The sequence below is a fragment of the Siniperca chuatsi genome, linkage group LG14, assembly GCF_020085105.1.
Source record: "Siniperca chuatsi isolate FFG_IHB_CAS linkage group LG14, ASM2008510v1, whole genome shotgun sequence".
Lineage (NCBI taxonomy): Eukaryota > Metazoa > Chordata > Actinopteri > Centrarchiformes > Sinipercidae > Siniperca > Siniperca chuatsi.
In genome coordinates this window covers 343,351-357,189 of record NC_058055.1, presented here as the reverse complement: position 1 = coordinate 357,189, position 13,839 = coordinate 343,351, and the positions used below count along the sequence as shown (strand labels likewise).

Genomic DNA, 13,839 nt, shown 5'->3' with positions numbered 1-13,839 from the left:
GCTATTAGTGTTTCTTTTTTTAAAACATTGTGTTGTAGCTGTTGGCCTGGTTTCTCCCCACTGTTCCTAATCTATACGTTAAGATAATTCATGCTGCCCACTATTGTGGCCGTCAATAATTATCCCTTAATGTGAAAATATCAAACTTAGACATTTTTACAGGGAAATATAAGAAGAAGCTAAACTACACTAATTATTGATGCTTCTCACTGGTCGTTCCCTGCCATTTAAAGAAAAGTTAAACTGTAAAAATTATACTAATTTGCTTTTAGAAAAGTCAGAATCACTTGGCATTATCTAAAAATTTAAAAACTAAGGAAAAACAATTACAAATTACAACTGTACTGTATTAACATCTAACTTTCACAGCATTATTGCATATGCTGACATAACATGACATAATGTTGTGTGTTGTTACAAGGTTGTGACAACACCTCATGGTCAACAACAACATTTTAAACCTACCCATAACATACCCATAATTCAGAGCATGTGGGCTAAGAAAGTTCTGGAGCGATGGAATAAAAAATGGGGTCAAAAGTATTGTAGCTGTGTATCACCGTATCTAAATGTGTTGTGTTGTAAACAAATTGAATATGCAAATACAAATCAAACCTACAGGTACAAGTACTTTTGTCCCACATTTGACACTTCTCCTGAATAGCCAATAGAGATGCCCAGATTAACATATAATTTGACTATCCAATCAGGAATATCATTTCACTATCCAATCACGGAGCCATGGGGGCGAGCCTTTCTAGCAGTTTTTTCCTGCTGTCTGCAAAGGGGTAGATCGCCTGTGGGCCAGACACTCAAATAATATCATCAATCAATCAAACTAGATAAACTCCTGATAAATAGACTAACATTAACTGGAATTCAAAAAATGGCTAGATTGGTGATGTCAGTGTTATGTTGCTAAACAATGAACTTGATGTTGAATTAAAAAAGTTTTCTATTTAGTTGATATTTTGCAGAGACATTGGCAATAATAGGTACACCTGATTCCCCCTTGCATGTCACATAACTAACGTTAGCGAGAACAGAACTGGACATTGAGTGCTATATTAGCAGTTCACTGAACAAAATGCCCTGGCCTGTTTAAACATCCATTCATGTAGTCCAATGTGATGATTTGGTAGCCTAATGTGATGATTTATTGCCAACATGAAGAATTGCAAGAACAGCAATATAGCTGGCGATATAGAGTAGAAAGGCAGTATAATGGAGGATTTCTGGGCATAATACTAAATACCAGTGTAGCGTTAGCAAGATAATGGAAAAACACTGCAGACAGAGCTCTCCTAATGACTCAGAGGAAACTACCTACTGAAATTGACACTGTCCACTTAAATTATCCTCTCCAAATGAGCTAAAATACAACACATAGTTAAAAAAAACTTATTCTTATTCTTGTTGGGACCACTGGCACTCCACCATATGAATTTGTTTATTTGTGGGAACTGAACTTTTCATTATGAGACCACATGCTCTTTTGTTCTGTAAACAAAGGAAAGCCATAGAACTCAGTTTCCCACAATCCTCCAAACTTCACACCTGTAAACTCCCCTCATGGACCCAGCTTCCAGCTACCATTGGTCAGTCTGACCTGTGACCTGTGATGTCACCAGATCAATAAAAGGATCAGCGGCCATTGTTCTTTCTCTTTTCCTCCTGGCTTCATCTACAGCACTGCTGCTCAGCAGTAGCTGTCCATCAGTGTGGCCTGCTTGGCGCAGACACACAGCAGACCAAACAGCAGTGATGTGAGGGTCTGCGTAAAATTTCTGCAACAATACTTAGTTAGCGCCAATGGCTACTACAAAAAGCCAGCTAACTTTAAGAACTAACTTTGAGGACAACAACAGATAGAGTGACTGGTTCCTCCATCTGCACAAACGGACTGCACAGCAAAGACATTTCTCCAAATCGCAACCAAAATTCTACCCCGGCTGGCTCATCCACATGGCCAGCTAACAGCAGCACGCCAAAGCTCTTCTTCCTTCATGGACTGGTAACATACCAACTGGGCATAGCATAGAATAACAGTGTACATGGCTATCCACAGGACTGTTAAACTAATGTAACATTACATGTATTGCACCTGTAACACAGTCACACTCTTTAACATACATGGCCTAGCCCCTCTTTTGAATTTCCTTTCTTTGTCTAATAATGCAGCCGCTGCTCATCATTTTGAATTAGATTTCTTTGTTTAATGCTATTTTGGATCCAAGCAGCCATTTTGGATCACACACACACACACGCACACACACACACACACACACACACACACACACACCCTTCGTTCTGTAGTTTAGTGTATTTAGAGTTAAATGCAATGGACTATACTTGTATAGCGCCTTTCTAGTCTTTATAATAATAAAATAAAACTTTATTTATAGAGCACTTATCAAAACAAAGTACAAAGTGCTTCACAACAAGAGAAATAAAATACCACAGTGAATGACGAAATATAAAGAAATAAAATACACAAAAGCAATAAAATAAACAGTAAAATAAACAACCAGTTCAGGTAAAATCAGGATATGCTTTCAGATAAAAATGTGTTTTGAGACGAGACTTAAATGAAGACAGTGACTCAGACAACCTAATTTCTTCGGGCAAGTTATTCGAGAGCCTCAGGGCCCTGATAGCAAAAGCTCTGTCCCCCTTAGTTTTCATTCTGGACTCAGGAACAGACAGGAGACCCCTGCCCGAAGATCTCAAACTACGTGAAGGTTCATAAGGGATTACGAGGTCTAAAATATAATCTGGGGCCAGGCCATGAAGAGCCTTAAAAGTAATCAACAAGATCTTAAAATGTGGTCGTACTTCTTGGTCCTGGTTAATAACCTAGCAGCTGAGTTTTGTACAGTCTGCAGTCGTGTAAAAGCATGTACAACAGTTTCTGCATCACTAAGATTTAAAATAGATTGTATTTTTGCAATATTTCTGAGGTGATAAAAACATGATTGGACAAGCTTAGTGATATGTTGCTCAAAACATAAATTGCTATCAAACAGGACACCAAGATTTCTTGCAACAGGCTTAATATGTTGTGACAGGTTACCAGTAGATGGCAGTATTTGTTTAGTGATGTGCTGAGGCCCAATAACAAGGATTTCAGTTTTATTTGAGTTGAGATGAAGAAAATTTATCGACATCCAATTTTTTATGTCAGACAGGCAGTCCTGCAGAGAACTCAGCGTACTAAGGTCAGTGGGCTTGACAGGGAGGTACGACTGCATGTCATCTGCATAGCAATGAAAAGAAATACCATGTCTGCGGATGACATCACCCAAGGGAAGCATGTATAAGGAGAATAATATTGGTCCCAGAAATGAACCTTGAGGCACACCATACTTGATATGGGAAAAGGATGACATGAAGTTATTAATGCTGACACAGAATTTCCTATTGGACAGATAAGACGAGGACCAGTCTAGTGCAGTGCCAGATATGCCCACCCAGTGCCTCAGTCTGTCTAAAAGAATGCCATGATCAATTGTATCAAAGGCAGCACTTAAGTCCAACAGCACAAGAATTGAACACATGCCTGCGTCTGCATTCATTAAAAGGTCATTGGTGACTTTGAGAAGGACTGTCTCAGTGCTGTGGTGTTGACGAAAGCCAGATTGGAACTTTTCAAAGGTATTATTGTTTTCCACAGAAGCAAGAAGCTGCTTAGATACAAGTTTTTTGAGAATCTTCAAAATAAAAGGCAATTTGGAGATTGGGCGATAGTTATCCAGGAGGGTGGGATCAAGCCCAGGTTTTTTTAGGACTGGCTGGACACAAGCTGTTTTAAAGAAATCACGGACGCAGCCAGTAGACAGCGAGCTGTTAAAAATAATTTGTAAAAGGGGCGCAATACAATCCATAACTTCCAATAGAAACCTAGTTGGGATTTTGTCCAGAGGGCTGGAGGACACTCTCATAAGAGACATGATGTTTACGAGTTCAGGCAGAGTAACAGCAGAATAATTGCTCAAAGAATCCCTGAGCGGGTGATCCACATCTAAAAAGGCAGGATTGGGGGTGATATCAGATCTTATTAACTCCACCTTTCCAGCAAAGTGCAAAAGAAACTTTTCACAATCAGCATCACACTCAGCAGGGGCACAAGGAGAGGCAGGGTTAACTAACTGATCCACAGTCCTAAATAGGAATATGGGGTTGTGCTGATGGGCAGAAATAATTGCAGAGAAATGACATGTTCTTGCATCCTTCACCATCCTATTATAAAGGCGTAATAACTCTTTCATGGCCACAAAGTGGACCTGGAGACCTGATTTCTTCCAACTGCGTTCTGCTCTTCTGCATTTCTTTTTACAGCTTCGAATACTGTCATTTAACCATGGCTGTTTTCTAGTCTTTGAGTTTGGTCTATTTTTCAGAGGAGCTATGAGATCTAAGGTTGAAGAACACAGGCAGTTAAAGAGTTTCCCTTCAGGGATCAATAAAGTATTTCTGATTCTGAAAATAATCAACCAAATCGTTGGTGTCTTTCCAACTACTCGCTTCAAAGACTTCACATTGTGTGTTTTTGCTTTTTTCAGAAATGGTGGTCTGAGATTCAACTTGCCAACTGTTTACCACAGTGTATTAACACCTTGGTCAAGCCAATCATATGCTAATCAGGTACTTAACAATGATGAGGGAGGTGCAGCCAGAAAACAATAGGCCTGATCACTGGGCCATCATTGAAACAAAACCATTTTTCATTTTGCAAGCTACTGCAATTGGAAACTTAACACTGAATTTATAAAATGTAATGTAACCTAAATCTACACTGCTGAAGAATAATTACAAAAAACAAAACAAAACAAAAACAGGATAGGATCAGAAACACTGTCAGAACACTTTACTTGACATGAAGTCAAGTCTATGGTGTCATCATTGCAATGGCATTATCATTTATTATTATTATTGTTATATATTATTTTATCATTTATAATATCAACTTAGTCCTGAATCTTATTACTTGCAGAAAATAGGAAATCTCAGACAGAGTTCGACAATGTGGTTTATTTAGAATAAACAAGGCAACATTACAGCACCAGTCAGAAAGCAACATCCAGACATCACTTTAGTTCTGCACATAGAGATTGGTTCCATCTTTTGCTTTATATCTTCAGCTTATTATGTGAGCAGCTTATTCTTTTGTTATTATATGCAGCAATGAAACTGAGCACCATTTGAATTGATAAGACAACTTCAGTTGAACAGTTGACTGAAGCAAGGTAAGTTTGGGAATAACAGAGAAGATCTATTCAATAGTTATAATTCTGCTATGTGCAAAAGCCCTTTTTATTATCATGTCTGTACTGCAACAAGGGGTGTCCCCCCTCACCCCTGATGCTTTATAGGAGCACACACTTAGGAGAGAAGTTCCATTAGATCAGACAAACCTGGAGGTTAGTTGTAGAAAATAACATCAAAATGGGAGATGTGTTTTAAATGTCTTGATTCAAAGCCATATCACAATCACTTGGCTAATGTGCTATGGCACAATGGTATTTGACTCTAGCCATACCGGAGTTGCCACATTGCTTGATGCACTGTCCTTGGTTAGGGATGCCAGCGGCTGGGTTTCCTGGGTTGTTGATGTGGCACTCATACCCTGTCTCCAGCCTCAGCTGGTGGGCAGAAAACATACTGTGCATTAGAAGACATCATACACATAAAATACACCAGGGCCATTTTGTGGTTTTGTGCATCTTGTAATGCATTTTATTTGAGTCTACTGAGACTATTGACAGTGGAAAAATCGTTGAATGTTTGCGCAAATAAGTAAGCATTTCTGATTTCTGCTGATGTTTTAGATCGCTGAAAGCTTCGCTGCACATCACCAGTACATGCATAACAGGACGGTGAATGAAAACATCAAGCACATTGAGACTGGATGGCATTAACATCTGAAGGATTTCAGTTTGAGAATGTCAGTTCGGTCAAAGTCATGCAAGCTGACCAGCTGGAGTTACAAGTGTTTTCTGACCACAGTGACTAGTCACACAAATACCATAAATCTTCAGATAGCTTTTATTAGGTTAAATCACTGAACTCACTGCATGAAAAGTGGGATATTCGTCAGTAAGCAGCACTGTACATTTCAGTAGAAGATCAGGTTAACAACTGTTCACAGGAATTTGTAGGGAGCACAGGAGAATACCAGGAACTACCAGGCATTGACGTGGGGTTTCAATTTCTACTTTTGTCGCTTTCAGCAGGTATTTCTGCCTCTGGAGCTGCAGAGACTGGATCTGTGATTGTGGGCCACCTGCTGCCCCCGTGTTCCTGCTCGACAACTGTAGTTGTTGTTATTGGCTCTGTTACTGTTATTGTCATTATTCCTATGACTGTCATTCCTATTATTATTATTATTATTATTACCACAACATTATTACTATTTAAAAAATTCAAGGTTTCAGGCTTGAAAAGTTTTACAAGCCTGAAAAGCTTGGCAGTTGACCCCGCCAGCCCCTAGGTCTAGGGAGGCTTTCACATGTAAATGAATATGCTGTGAGCTGTACAAATGCAAATCAGGATAGTAGGGGGATTTTTACTCACCACTGGTGCAGAGATTACACCTTTTTCTAAAAAGGTAGCCTACTAACTCCATTATAAGAAAATTTCTGGTATAAATAGATCAGACTTAGTATAATTATAGTGTGCCTTGCCTAGGCCTACCTGGAAAGGTAGCCTTCAAAGCCTTCACTAAGAGGCTTGACTGAGAAACAAAGAACAGACAATAGGAAGGCGCCAAGGCAACACAGCCATTAATTCACACCTGAATGTGAAATTGAGACAAGATCTTGTTTGAACCCAGCGCAAGATCTCAGTTGAATCTAAACATCGGACTCCTATTGGACAAGACGCATGAGACAGTGCATGAAATTTCAGCGCACAGCTATGACGACACCAACTCTATAAAGCCTGGTGTGTCGTATATGGCGTGTAGTAGTATGTGGACTCAAAAGCAGAATACCAGGAAGCGGTATGAGGATGAGGTAACCAGATGACTTCAGTGTTTATTGGGTAAAGTGGTATGCAGGCAGGTACAGGCAAACAGTTCAACAAACAGGCAATAGGCAGACAGGTTACCGGCTGGCAGTGGTGGAAATAAGGAAGTGTGTCCAATGTGGCTAAACAGTCCAACTGGGAGCAGGCAAGGTACAAAATCCAGAATCCAGCCAAGGTCCAAGTGAGACAAAGAATCCAAAACAGAACTCATGGTAAGAATGCCGGGAAACTGGGCACAGGAACCAGGTACAACCAAAAGTGCACCAAATGACAACACACTAGACAGGAACAACGCCATATAGAAACAACAATGATCCAACACTGAACAAAGACAGAGACCCGGACTAAATACCCTAAGGGAGGTGAGACAACGAGACACAGGTACAAACAATCAAGGAAGGGCCAACAATCAAAACTGGAGGGAAAGCAAACAAAGAAAGGAAGTAAAACCACAAGACACACAAGAGAAGGAACACACTACAAAATAAAACAGGAAGTGACAAAACCTTAAACTACCACATGGTGCTCCACACTGCCCGCTGCCATTCCACACTAACCCGTTTACGAAAGGAGGCGCTATACGTCTTTCTCCACGGTAACTCCCGTTACCACAAGAAGACGCTTTTCACATGAACTTTAATTTCCCTAGGAAGAGTCTTAACTCACTGGATGAGAAACACACTTTTGGATCCTGATCGTTTACTAACCATAACGACCCTGTAACTGCAGAAGGAGGAGACATGGACTGACCGTTCCCTTCATGGAGAGCAAGATCGCCACTGAGCCCCTCTCCCAGCTGTTTTCCTTTGCTGCCCCGAAAGGAACAGTTTCGCCATTGGACCCAGTTTTGTCAGTGTCCAAGCCTGAGAGAAAATCCAAGAATGAACTGATGCATCAATCGCTAGCCAAGAGCGATTTCAAGTAAGAGGCTTGTGTCTGAGCAGAGATAGATTTGTGTATGCTATTTCATCTAAGCTTCATTGTTGTGAATTATGCTTTGCTTATTTTGGAAAAGTGACGGACCGCTGCATCCGAATTGGTGTGTGTTTTTCTTTGTGTTAGCACGTTCCGTTCTGTTGTACACCACGCCACTGGGCCGTAACTGTGTTAGCTTTAGCCACTGTGGAAGCTAATAACTGTGCTTCATCAGACCAAAGTCCAATAACCCTACGGTTAAATAAGCGCTATTGTATCTTTTAAAGAGCAACTGCCTGTGGTTATTGTGTGTACATGTTGTGATAATAGCTGGTTGCGATGGTCAGTGCTCGGATTCATCCTTCATTGTCCATGATTAATGTAAGATAATACTTTAATTATCAACATTTTTAAGTGGACAGCCACCTTTGAGACTGGTTTTCATGTTTGGTTATTGGTCCCTGATTCCAGGGTGGTGCCCCATAATTATTAGCCTATATTAATAATTGTATCAATATTCATGAGTATCTTTGATATTTCTGCTAATTCTCAAACCTGCCCTACCTAAATCCCAACATTTTGGTGCTGTGAGGCTGTCTAAATACCACTTTCATTGCAGTATTTATGCATAATAACCTTGAATGATAAATTTCGAGTTTTAATTTTCAATTTGTTTGGAAATCTTTGGAATTCTTCTTTGGGAAGTTAATATTCTGCGCAATTTGCCGAGCATACTCAGTTGTGCTGTGCATTGTACCAGTGGGTACTAGTGGATAATTTTGGATTGTTTATTTAACAGTTTAGCACATTGTTTTGGTTTTGGTTTTGGTTTAGCTATTATTCTTGAAAGGACAAAAGTCACCTCATTTAAGCACCCTGCAAAGTGGGTTGAGGTAGAATAATTAGCATACTAACACTAACTTGCAAGCCAGGTTGAAGACGCTCACCTGTGCCTTGTTTTAGCACCCTAACAGCTTTCCCCTGTCACAACAAATTGTATTAAGGCCACAAGTGTCTCTTTTATCAGAGTGGTGAAAATGAGCCACCAAAACCTCCGTGAGCCAGAAGCTGAGGCTCCTCAGCAGTCAAACAACTTAGCTCTGCAAGATGCAGTTGCTGGCCTCCTGGACAGGGATAATCTTAGTGGGTATGATGCAAATACCTGCGTTAAGATAAAAGAGCTTGTATCTTACATCAACCAACCATCCGGTAAGCCCGAGCGCACCATCCCAGATGTGCTTGGACAAACTGTCCTCCTCTGCCAACGTAAACGTCAGGCACAAGCTGAAAAGCAAGAGGAGCGCTACACCCAGCTACAACGTAGCTATGAAGCGGTTCAACAGTGAAATGCCAGCTTGCACCAGGACTTCCTGTCTGCTCAGACTGACCTTTCCCATACACAGGAGGCTCGAGACAAACTGCTGGAGAGCACAGAAATGCACAGTTCCAGGCAGCACCGCAGAGCAGAAACCAGGCAGGACGGAACCCAGCAAAGACAGGTAAGTACAGTCGCTGACCTCTTCGCCGCGACTCGCCTGACACTGCCTCTGACCCTTAAATGGGTCCCCAACCGGGCACAAGTGGTCAAACCCTGCCCAAAGAAAGTCGGCTGCACCTGGAATGACCAGCCCTTGCCTGAAGGCCCAAAGAGGCCCAACAGACTGGCCTGGCAATGCCAGTCAACCCAGGGACCATGGTTAGGAGCACCGGCCTCCTCACCCTGGACAGCTGTCGAGCACCTCCCTCTGCCCGCTCGTTAGACACAGAAGCCCCACCCTCTGGCAGAGCACCACAGTCCACCATTAGCCACAACACTTTGTGCTTTGGTAGGACAGGGTCTCCACGCCGAAGGGGGGAAGAACCCTATGAAGCACTGCGTAGCTTCGGTCCATCACTGGTAAGTGAACCATACAGATCCTGCAGCTCGCGCCAGCACCTCGCCCAAACTCCACCCCCGTCACACAGGGAACAAAGCTGCTCTTCGAGAGCAAGGCCTGCACACCAGACAGCTTGTGTCCTTGGCCAGGGACGTGGACAAATTGCCATCATCCAGGAATCCAGAAGACCCCTGCCGATGATCCTGCCTTTTCTATCACCTGATCCTGGTGTCGATCCTTTTCAGTTGCCTATGAGTGTGCTGCAACCAGAGACTGAACGTCTGAACCCCTTTTACTAACACAAGTCCTTTCTGTGCTCCCTGAGAAACATAAACTCAGACTTGTACAGCTCTCTAGTGGTTGGTGGAGTGCACCTCAACGGGGTCTTCACTGCAGATGCACTCTTGGCTCTCTGGTCCGAAAAGTCGGCCGTCAGCCAAGAATGGTATGACAAGATCTACCAACACACACTTCCTCTTGCTTTTGCACAGCGGAGCCACTGCCTTCTTTCTGCAGAGTCACCACAGACCCTCCTTAAATCAGTTGGAGTGTGTGCCCTCAGTACAGATCGGGAGGAAACAGGTCATGCACTTTGTCAGCGTTAAATACCATCACCCACAGGCAGGCGAGGGAAGCATAGGAAAACCCTCAGACCTGCACACAGACCCTGCACCTGGGTCAAAAACCTGGCGATGATGACTGCATTGGACTGGACCATGCCCCATTCCAGAGAAGGGGGGTCACATTCCCCTGGTCACATCTTCAATCAAACTTCAATCAATCAAACTTCTATAGCACCTTCCAACAACCGAAACTGAACCAAAGTGCTGTACAACATTAAAAACAAGATAAAAAAATAATGATAATAACAAATAATAATAAAAGTACAAATAGGTCAGCAGAGCACATTACAACATTAAGATAAAGAGAAGTGTCACAGGGCCACTAAGTGTTAAAAGCTAATCTAAATAAGTGAGTTTTAAGTTTGGCTTTGAACAAAGGCAGGTCAGTGATGGAACGTAAGTCAATGGGCAGAGAGTTCCAGAGTTTCGGACCGGCCACTGCAAAAGAACGGTCGCCCCACTGTTTGCACCGGGATCTAGGGTACTCCAGCAGATGTTGCCCAGCATATCGTAGAGCTCTGCCGGGTCGGTGAGGGCTCAAAATCTCACACAAATAGGAAGGTGCAAGACCATTGACTGCATCTTCAAGTCAACTGGGTTGGACCTGTACCAAAATCCTTACAAGGTAACAAGTAAATGGACTGTAAATGGACTGTACTTACAGTGGTGTGAAAAACTGTTTCCTGATTTCTTTTTTTTTTTTGCATGTTTGTCACACTTAAATGTTTCAGATCAAACAAATTTAAAATATTAGTCAAAGATAACACAAGTAAACACAAAATGCAGTTTTTAAATGAAGGTTGTTATTATTAAGGGAAAACAAAATCCAAACCTACATGGCCCTGTGTGAAATAGTGATTGCCCCCTAAACCTTAATAACTGGTTGGGCCACCCTTAGCAGCAACAACTGCAATCAGGCATTTGCGATAACTTGCAATGAGTCTTTTACAGCACTGTGGAAAAATTTTGGCCCACTCATCTTTGCAGAATTGTTGTAATTCAGCCACATTGGAGGGTTTTCGAGCATGAACTGCCTTTTTAAGGTCATGCCACAGCATCTCAATAGGATTCAGGTCAGGACTTTGACTAGGCCACTCCAAAGTCTTCATTTTGTTCTTCTTCAGCCATTCTGAGGTGGACTTGCTGGTGTGTTTTGGATCATTGTCCTGCTGCAGAACCCAAGTTCGCTTCAGCTTGAGGTCACGAACAGATGGCCGGACATTCTCCTTCAGGAGTTTTTGGTAGAAAGCAGAATTCATGGTTCCATTTATCACAGCAAGTCTTCCAGGTCCTCAAGCAGCAAAACAGCCCCAGACCATCAAACTACCACCACCATATTTTACTGTTGGTATGATGTTCTTTTTCTTAAATGTGGTATTACTTTTACACCAGATGTAATGGGACACACACCTTCCAAAAAGTTCAACTTTTGTCTCGTCAGTCTACAGAGTATTTTCCCAAAAGTCTTGGGGATCATCAAGATGTTTTCTGGCAAAAATGAGATGAGCCTTAATGTTCTTTTTGCTCAGCAGTGGTTTTCATCTTGGAACTCTGCCATGCAGGCCATTTTTGCCCATTCTCTTTCTTATGGTGGAGTCATGAACACTGATCTTAACTGAGGCAAGTGAGGCCTGCAGTTCTTTGAATCACTATTTCACACAGGGCCATGTAGGTTTGGATTTTGTTTTCCCTTAATAATAACAACCCTCATTTAAAAACTGCATTTTGTGTTTACTTGTGTTATCTTTGACTAATATTTAAATTTGTTTGATGATCTGAAACATTTAAGTGTGACAGACATGCAAAAAAATAAGAAATCAGGAAGGGGGCAAACACTTTTTCACACCACTGTATATAGCGCCTTTCTTGTCTTTCTGACTACTCAAAGCGCTTCAAAGTATCTCCTCACCACCACATGCGCATTTTCAAAATGGGTTGAGTGCCTCCCAGAACCTAACGACAACACGGTCTTGCTGCTGAACCACTTGTTCAGTCACATTAGCTAGTTTCACCTGAAACTGACCTAATTGTTTCCATGATGGCCCAGTAATCAGTAATCAGGCCTATTGTTTTCTGGCTGCACCTACCACATCACTGTTAAGTGCCTGATTAGCATATGATTGGCTTGACCATGGTGTTAATACACTGTGGTAAACAATTGGCAAGTTGAATCTCAGACCACCATGAACGAGTTTCTGTCTTAAAGTGTTGTCTGGTTCATCCTAAGGACAAGATACCCACACAAAAATAGAGCAATGTAGTTTATTCAATTCAATGCAGTGAGGAAAACTGCAAAGAACGGTACATAGGTGAGACTAAACAGCCACAGTGAGGACAACTGCAAAGAACGGTACATAGGTGAGACTAAATAGCCACTTCACAAAAGACTTTATTAGCACAGACAAATTTGCATCTAAAAGCTACAAACCACACATTTGAAGACAGTGAGGTGAAGATTCTAAGTAGAGAGAACAGAAATGGTGGTCTGAGATTCAGCTTGCCAACCGTTTACCACAGTGTATTAACACCATGGTCAAGCCAATCATATGCTAATCAGGCACTTAACAGTGATGAGGAAGGTGCAGCCAGAAAACAATAGGCCTGATTACTGGGCCATCATGGAAATAAAGGTCAGTTTCAGGTGAAACTAGGCAGGGTAAACAGCAGGGTAAACAGCAGACACTCAGGAAGACTCATCCCTGAGGGCAGGGCCTAAGCAACACAGAGTAGCTTAAATTTCTGAGTTTGCAGACCATTTTCACAATTGAGAATGACTTCCGGATGGAAGCCGAAACGTCTTGATTCTGAAAACAGTGTCCAGATGACTAGGACTGAAACCTTTTCTACAATACCTGGGCTCTTAATCACCTGTTGTGGACTCTACGCTGAAAGAGTCTATGTACGCCTCGACCCCTAGAAAGTGTACCACAAACACATCCGCTTACCCGCATGACACGGTGGAGCTAGTCAAACAAAAAAACAGTCCACATCCTCAAACAACTACAGAAGTTCTTGGTCACTGAAAAGGACCTCAATGGCAGGAACCGCCCAAAATGGTTGTTTTCTATTGTATGTGCGGATAGTATGAGATTTAATGCAAGACCTCATCAAAGAAACAACCTCCTCAGTCAACAGCTTGAGCAGTGGAAGGATTCCAGGCTATCTGGTTTCCCTGGACCTTGTTGAGCAGATCCTTAAATCAGCTACTACCACAGTGGTTCAACCTTCACAAGTAAATCTGGCACACAATCTCAGTCTCAAACCGACTGGGCTCACAACCACATTTGTTAATCACATAAGCAGGTCGGCACCTTATCAGGAACACCAGTGTAATCACCCTCACGCTACTCCTTAGTGGCTGGATCATTATGGCAATTGTTGCACACGTAATGTACAAA

General features: G+C 42.0%; 1 protein-coding gene across 5 annotated transcripts in view; it reads right to left on the bottom strand.

Moving 5' to 3' along the window:
- The window catches only part of LOC122888246 (kin of IRRE-like protein 3), a 301,529-nt gene that overhangs the window by 14,757 nt on the left and 272,933 nt on the right, over window positions 1–13,839 (bottom strand). The gene's annotated exons all lie outside the window — the stretch shown is intronic.